Source organism: Ipomoea nil, unplaced genomic scaffold (genome assembly GCF_001879475.1).
Source record: "Ipomoea nil cultivar Tokyo-kokei standard unplaced genomic scaffold, Asagao_1.1 scaffold2957, whole genome shotgun sequence".
NCBI classification, from domain to species: domain Eukaryota; kingdom Viridiplantae; phylum Streptophyta; class Magnoliopsida; order Solanales; family Convolvulaceae; genus Ipomoea; species Ipomoea nil.
The window spans coordinates 1,413,333-1,420,317 of NW_017619385.1; positions in this window are offsets into that span (position 1 = coordinate 1,413,333).

The window sequence follows — 6,985 nt, forward strand, 5'->3', positions numbered from 1 at the left end:
CTAGGCAGACAAAGGAGGTGGGCGACAAGTGGATATGTTCGACTCTTCCTCCAAAACCATATTATAAATAATTTGTTTCGTAGAGTTTATTTTAGAGCTTATAACTTATTTTAAATCACAAATTATGTTTAGTAAAATATAGGTAATTTAAAATTGTAATAATTTATTTTGAAACACTACCTAAGTATAGTTTCAAAATAAGCTAGTAGCTACCAAGTTTTAAGTTGTGTATGCCAAGCAAAGCCAAACTCAACACGGATGGCTCCAAGAGATCTAGGAAGGGTATCTTATGGTAAGTGGTTGATTTAGGATCACGGTGGAATGTAATATTTTCTATTTCGTTATGTCACTATTAAGTGGTGCAAGTTAATATGTCATTTATGGTCATTATGTTGTGATTTGAAATCAATTTAACGGTTTCCGTTACATAGCCTATAATAATGACACGTAAGCTATTTAAGCATGGTCCTCCCACTGCTCTTGCTATTACAATCTCACAACTACACCATCTAGTTTCTCAGGAGATTAAGTGAAAGACAAAACTCAGTTCTTTACCGTTCTTCAAGTAATGCAACGAAGATTACAAGTATGGCTGGAGATGCTCGATCAATCATATACTTCCGCTATCAAGGTTAAATAATTTTTTTTTTTTGTGTTTTACATGTATTGAAAGATAAAATGTGTTATTTCTTTATAATTCATTAATGAAATGTCATTTTTATCTTCATTTTTAACAGCCCTAACACTTATTTAACGGAGAGGGGAAGAAATAGTCACTTTAAAAACAATTGAGAGGGATGAAGTGGTTACATAAACAATACGGAAAAAAATGTGCTATAAGTAAACAACTCAGAAGAAAAAGTGTCATTTTCCCTATAAATTATAAATAATACTATAATTATATAATTTAATTTACATTTATTATGATTAATTTATTATGCAAAAAAAAAAAAAAAAATCTAGTAATCAAAATCAATTTCAAATATTAATAAATATTTTAATAAAAAATTACACTTTTCATCAATGAATTATAAAGAAATAACACTTTTTATCTTTCAATTATGTCTGATGCCACTTTTTGTATCCCCTAATTGTCTACTAAGGGTGCATGTTTGGTAGTAGGGTGAAATTAGAATAATTACCAATATGGATATTTGGTTATATATAAAGTCTATAATCGAAATAAAGGTTTTAAAAATAGAAAAGTAAAAAAGCAAGGCAGTTGATCTTAAGTGTGACGATGAAATGAGTAGGCAATGCATTGATGAAGTCGATGAAGTGAGGAAAGATGAGTGAGGAGGCAACAAAATGAGGCGATGAAATCAAGAAAGATAAGACTGACAAGTTTTGTAATTATAGGGGTAATCAAAGCCTATACATGTGCTTTAAAAAGTTGTCAACCAAACAATGAATATGACATTCATTCTCATTCCTTGTGTCTAACCCTATAAACAAACACACCCTAAGTTTTCTTTCTATCCCATTTTGTGTTTGATTAAAGTTATTTACAATTTAATTTTTTATAATAATAATTTAGTATTAGACTATTAGTACATAAAATTTATCTATTTAGAAAGTATATTAAGAATAATATTAAATACCAAAAATTACATCGAAAGAAAAAAAGAGTAAATACCCAAAATGGTCCCTTGACTATAGCTAAATTCACAAATTGGTCCTCGACTTTCAATTTCAACCAATTAAGTCCTTAACTTTGCAATTTTGACACGATTTGGTCCTCCATCAATTTGACTGTTTGTTGACCGTGATCGATGATCTCCAGAAGAACCTTCAGCTCTCGTCGGAGCACGTGGAGGCCTCCAGGATGATGTTGCACTGGTTCGGAAAACACGCCGTCTTCTTCGCTCTTGTACAAACTCAACTGCATTGAATCCAAAGGGAGGATGAAGAAAGGCGACCGGATTTGGTAGATTTCTTTCGGCAGTGGATTCAAATGTAACAGTGCGGTCTGGAAATGCAACCGGAACCTTAAAAAATAGACGGTGGACCATGAAGTTACATATATATCCTCAAAATTCACAGTCAACAAACAGTCAAATAGATGGAGGACCAAATCGTGTCAAAATTGCAAAGTTAAGGATTTAATTGGTTGAAATTGAAAGTCGATGACCAATTTGTGAATTTAGCTATAGTCGAGGGACCATTTTGGATATTTATTAAAAAAAAACATATAATTGGTTTGACAAATGAATAGTAAATATAACAAATAAAATAAGAGCAGAGAATAACCCATTTTTTCTTTTCTTTTTCTTTTTTTTTTTTTAACTTTATTTTTGTGATGAGAAAAATTCACAATCATTACCTTAGAGTACGCAATTCAATGGAAAAACACCACTTCTTTATAATATCTTGCAAACCAAATAAGAGAGGTAAATAGGCATGTGCAAAACCTGTCCCACCCAAGGAACCCGTCCGACCCGAACTTGCATTTGCCTAACGGTAAAGATATCCGAACCTGAGATGTCGATCTGAACCGCCCCACGATGATTTACCTATTTAATTTCTTCTAGTAGGGTTAGGATATTTCCTATCCAAATCCATCTAAAATCCGAAGTTGTGTGTGCATGTGTTTGTGTGTGCGCGCTCCTTTGCTAGAGTTACTCTCCATCCTCTCCTCTCCTTCGTCTGATACTCTGAGTTATCTCACACTTCTCACTTCTCACTTCTCACTTCTCCACTCCTTTGATTCCTCTCAATCTCTCATTCCTCTCATTCTATGAAGTCTGAGAGACTGAGACGTTTGAGTTCTCAATTTCTCGATTTCTCTCATTGTCTTTGTGCAAAACCCGTCCCTCTCGAACTCCCCTTAGACAGTTCGACAGGGATCGACACCGTTGTGGTCTTTGATCGATTGGTATAGTCCGTCTGGACTTTGGTGGAAGCCTCGCAAAGATGCTAATCGTCGGTGGAAGCTTGACGCCTTGAAACCCTAGTTCTTAGAGGGAAAATTTGAGAAAACAAGTAAAATGTATATCTGAATCTTTTTTTTTTTTTTCGTGTTGCCTGTTTGTCTGTTCAGCTTGTTCCAATTCTACTAGGGTTCATACTTCATGATGTATTGTTAGTATTGATTCTAAAATGCCAGCACGAGATTAGCTTAATGGTCCAGTGCGCAGTATTTGCGAGAAGAGACCAAGGTTTGAACCTTGGCGACGGCAGTGTGGGAAATATATCCAAAGTGGGAAGATTCCTTGTGCGCACCGACATTTGGCCCTGTCTGCTAAATCATTGAGTCATCGTGATTTACATACTCCCAAATGCTCTGTCGGGCCGGGGTTTAGGATTCAACCTTTTGGGAAAAGAAGTATTGATTCTATGATGTTGCATGAACCCTAATTTGTAACTGAGCCCTAATTTTTAGGACTTTCCATATGCGTGATGAATTACTAACTTTTTTCTAAAAAAAATTGTTTTAAAAATTATTTTAAGAGAAAATTGCACTTTTCAACCCTAATTTATAGAATAATTGTAAAATTCGTTCCTAAGTGTTGGTCATGCTCACTTTCCGTCCCTAAGTTATCATTGACGTTACACTTTTCAATTCGTCCTTGAGTTATACTAAAATTGCAAATTTTATCCTTAATCTCTATTACATAAATGGTATACTACGTCACTTAATAGACGACGATTTTTTAAATAACCGCCGTCTAATATATTTTGTTATACTACGTCACTTAATAGATGACAGTTGCTTAAATAACTGCCGTATATAGTTGACATACACGCCGGTTGTTTAACCACCGTATATAGTTAACATACACGGCGATTTTGAAAACCGCCGTAGAAAGTGTATATTTACAACGACAATCACTTACACGCGCGACACTTCGAAAATTGTCGTATATGTGTAAAAAAAAAAAATCACCGGTGGTTATTTAAAGTGTATGACGTAAAAAAATTAATTAAGGTATATACGGTGGTTATTTAAAAAATCAGCGTCTATTAAGTGACGAAGTATACCATTTATGTAGTAGTGTAAGCGAAATTTACAATTTTAATATAACTTAGGGACGAAAAGTGCAAGGTCAATGATAACTTAGGGACGAAAAGTGAGCATGACCAACAGTCAGGGACGAATTCTACAATTACTCTATAACTTATGGACGAGAAATGCAACTTCAATGATAACTTACGGACGAAAAGTGAGCATGACCAACACTCAGTGACGAATTCTACAATTAACCTATAACTTAGGGACAAAAAGTGTAATTTTCCCTTATTTTAAATTACTTTAATAATATCCGAATACAAACCGAAATCCGACTTTGGATAACCGAACTCCGAACTTTAAAATCCGATAGGATATGTCTTTAAAGAATTAAGGGTCGGGGGAACAAAGTGAAATCTGAAATCCGTCGGATGGAAATCTGATCCGTCCGTATCCGACCGGTGCACAGTCCTAGAGGTTTGACCTTGTGTAACAGGCTTGGCCAAAAGGTGTTGGGAAAAATCAAACTCTAGATACAAGAATGATACTTCATCCACTTGATCACTCCTTTTGGGGTTACAATGGTAAAAAATGATGCTTTGTAATATATGATATTACAGTACCCTTATAATAAAGGGAAAATGATACTTTTTCCCACTGAATTATATGTTTATAGCACTTTTTTTTCCTGAATTATTCATGTAATCATATTAGTCCCCTCAATTATTCTAAAAGTGGCGGTTTTTCTCTCTAATATATTAAATTGACATTTCTACTCTTAAAGTAAACATTTTATTTATTTTTCTTCTCCAACAAATTATTGCATATACTTGTGGATGACCATGTTTCGATTCGAACTGAACCAAACACTATAGCTATCGAATCGAAAATTTCCGGTTATGATTCATATCCAGAACTTAATATTTGGGTTTCAGTTTATTAAAATCATGAATCGAAAAAATTGGATCCAGAATCGTGAACCGGCGATTTGAATCGGAACAACTAGTAGCTTTAGCTTAAAATTAGAATTATAATATTTATAAATAGTGTATGTTCTTTTTTACATTTATTCTGATTCTCACATATAAGTATATATGACCGCGATTTAGTTTTGATTTTGAATCGCCGGTTCACGGTTCCGGATCCAGTTTAACTGCTGGTTCAAACTTTATTTTATTTTATTTTTATTTTTAAAATAGTCTAAATTCAACAATAAATGTATTTTATTTTTTCAGGAACATAGACCCGACCGTTCCGGTTCGCAATTTTAATAAACTCTAAATATCGGGTTTCGATATCAAATTGTAATCGGAATATTTCGGTTTGGTTGCTATAGTGTATGCTCAATTTGAACCAAATCGTGGTCATAATTTGTTGAAGAAAAAAATGAAATATTTATTTTAAAGGTAAATATGTTCATTTAACATATCAGGGAGAAAAACTACTACTTGAATAATTCAAGGGGAAAACGTGCTATAAGTATATACCTCAGGGTGAAAAAAAAATGTTATTTTCCCTATAATAAATTATTGTAATTTTTAATATATTTTATTGTTTATAATTTGTTATTCAAATAGAGAATAATATAATTTTCTTCCGCGTAAAACACAACTTAGAGTAAAATTATAAAATTACAATGTTGCTTGAGAATGGAATGTGCTCAAGAGTATGGTTTAAGAAATAGGTTAAAAATAAAATAAAATAATAATTTAAAAAATAAATCCATTATTCTTTGTTTTAATTTTTTTTGTTCTTAAAAATAGCATAAATCCATTATTCTTTGTTTTAATTTTTTTGTTCTTAAAAATAGCATTCCCAAAATTGAAGCATGTGCTCCATCTCAACTAAAAATCTAAATTTGTAATTAGATTACACATTAATGGTTATATGCTCCATTACTTTTGTGGGCTCCAAACAACACGTGGACCGTAGTCTTTTTTATTTTTTTTCTTTTTCTTTTTTTTATCGAGATGACGCGACTCTAATACCAAATTAAAGCATGCTCAACACCTAGAATGAGTTATTCCTTTTGAGTTGGAATATCCATTCCAAAGTGACACATGGTATTAGTTATTCCTAAGTTTTCAAGAGTACCTTTTTTTTTTTTTTTTTTCATAATAATAAAAAAAAACAAAAATCTTTAACATGCTCATACATATGGGGCTGCTTGGTAACAAATGACAGCCTATCAGCCAAAATTGACTGTTTTGACTATTATTGGCTATTTGACTTTATCAATCAGTCAATCTGAGTGTTTGGTAACATAGATTTTTGAGATGGTTGATTTGCCCAAACAGCCAATTTACAAAAAGCTACTGGTTAGAGCATTTCTTGCAGTTCTCTCATTTCCTCCTCCCAATCAGATCTCTCAGTCTTCTCTATTCTCTAAGGTAATCTCTATTCGTCTCTACTTCTCTTTCTCCTTCTAAGCTGAAAACTTCACACCTATATCACACCCTTGGCTTGAAAACTTAGGGTTTATTCATATCACACCCTTGGCTTGAAAACTTAGGGTTTATTCATATCACACCCTTGGCTTGAAAACTTAGGGTTTATTCATATCACACCCTTGGCTTGAAAACTTAGGGTTTATATATCACATTCTCTGAGATAATTAGGCTACGGAATGGCTGATGGGTTGTGGATTTGCAATTGGCATTTGATTTTGGCTGAAATGGAAACATTTGCAAACAAATAGAGTACTGCTCCTTGCCCCTGGCCCTGCTCCTTACACAATTTTATGAAAGTAGTTGATTCTTTTCACCTAGTTTGCTTGTTTCTTCTACAGTTCAGATAACATTTGTGTTTTCTTCTCCAACTTGATGAATAGAGCTTCTTCTTTTTCTTTTCTTTTTTTTGATCAAAATGATAGCATCTATTCAGTTCCATAAGTTCAAGAATTTGACAACCACAGTATCCATCAACATCATAGTAAACAAAAAACTGCTCAAATGTAAAATGTAAACTACTTACAAACAATGATTGTAAGGAGAAAAGCTAGCTTACTATGAATCCACAATTTATCATATGAAAATG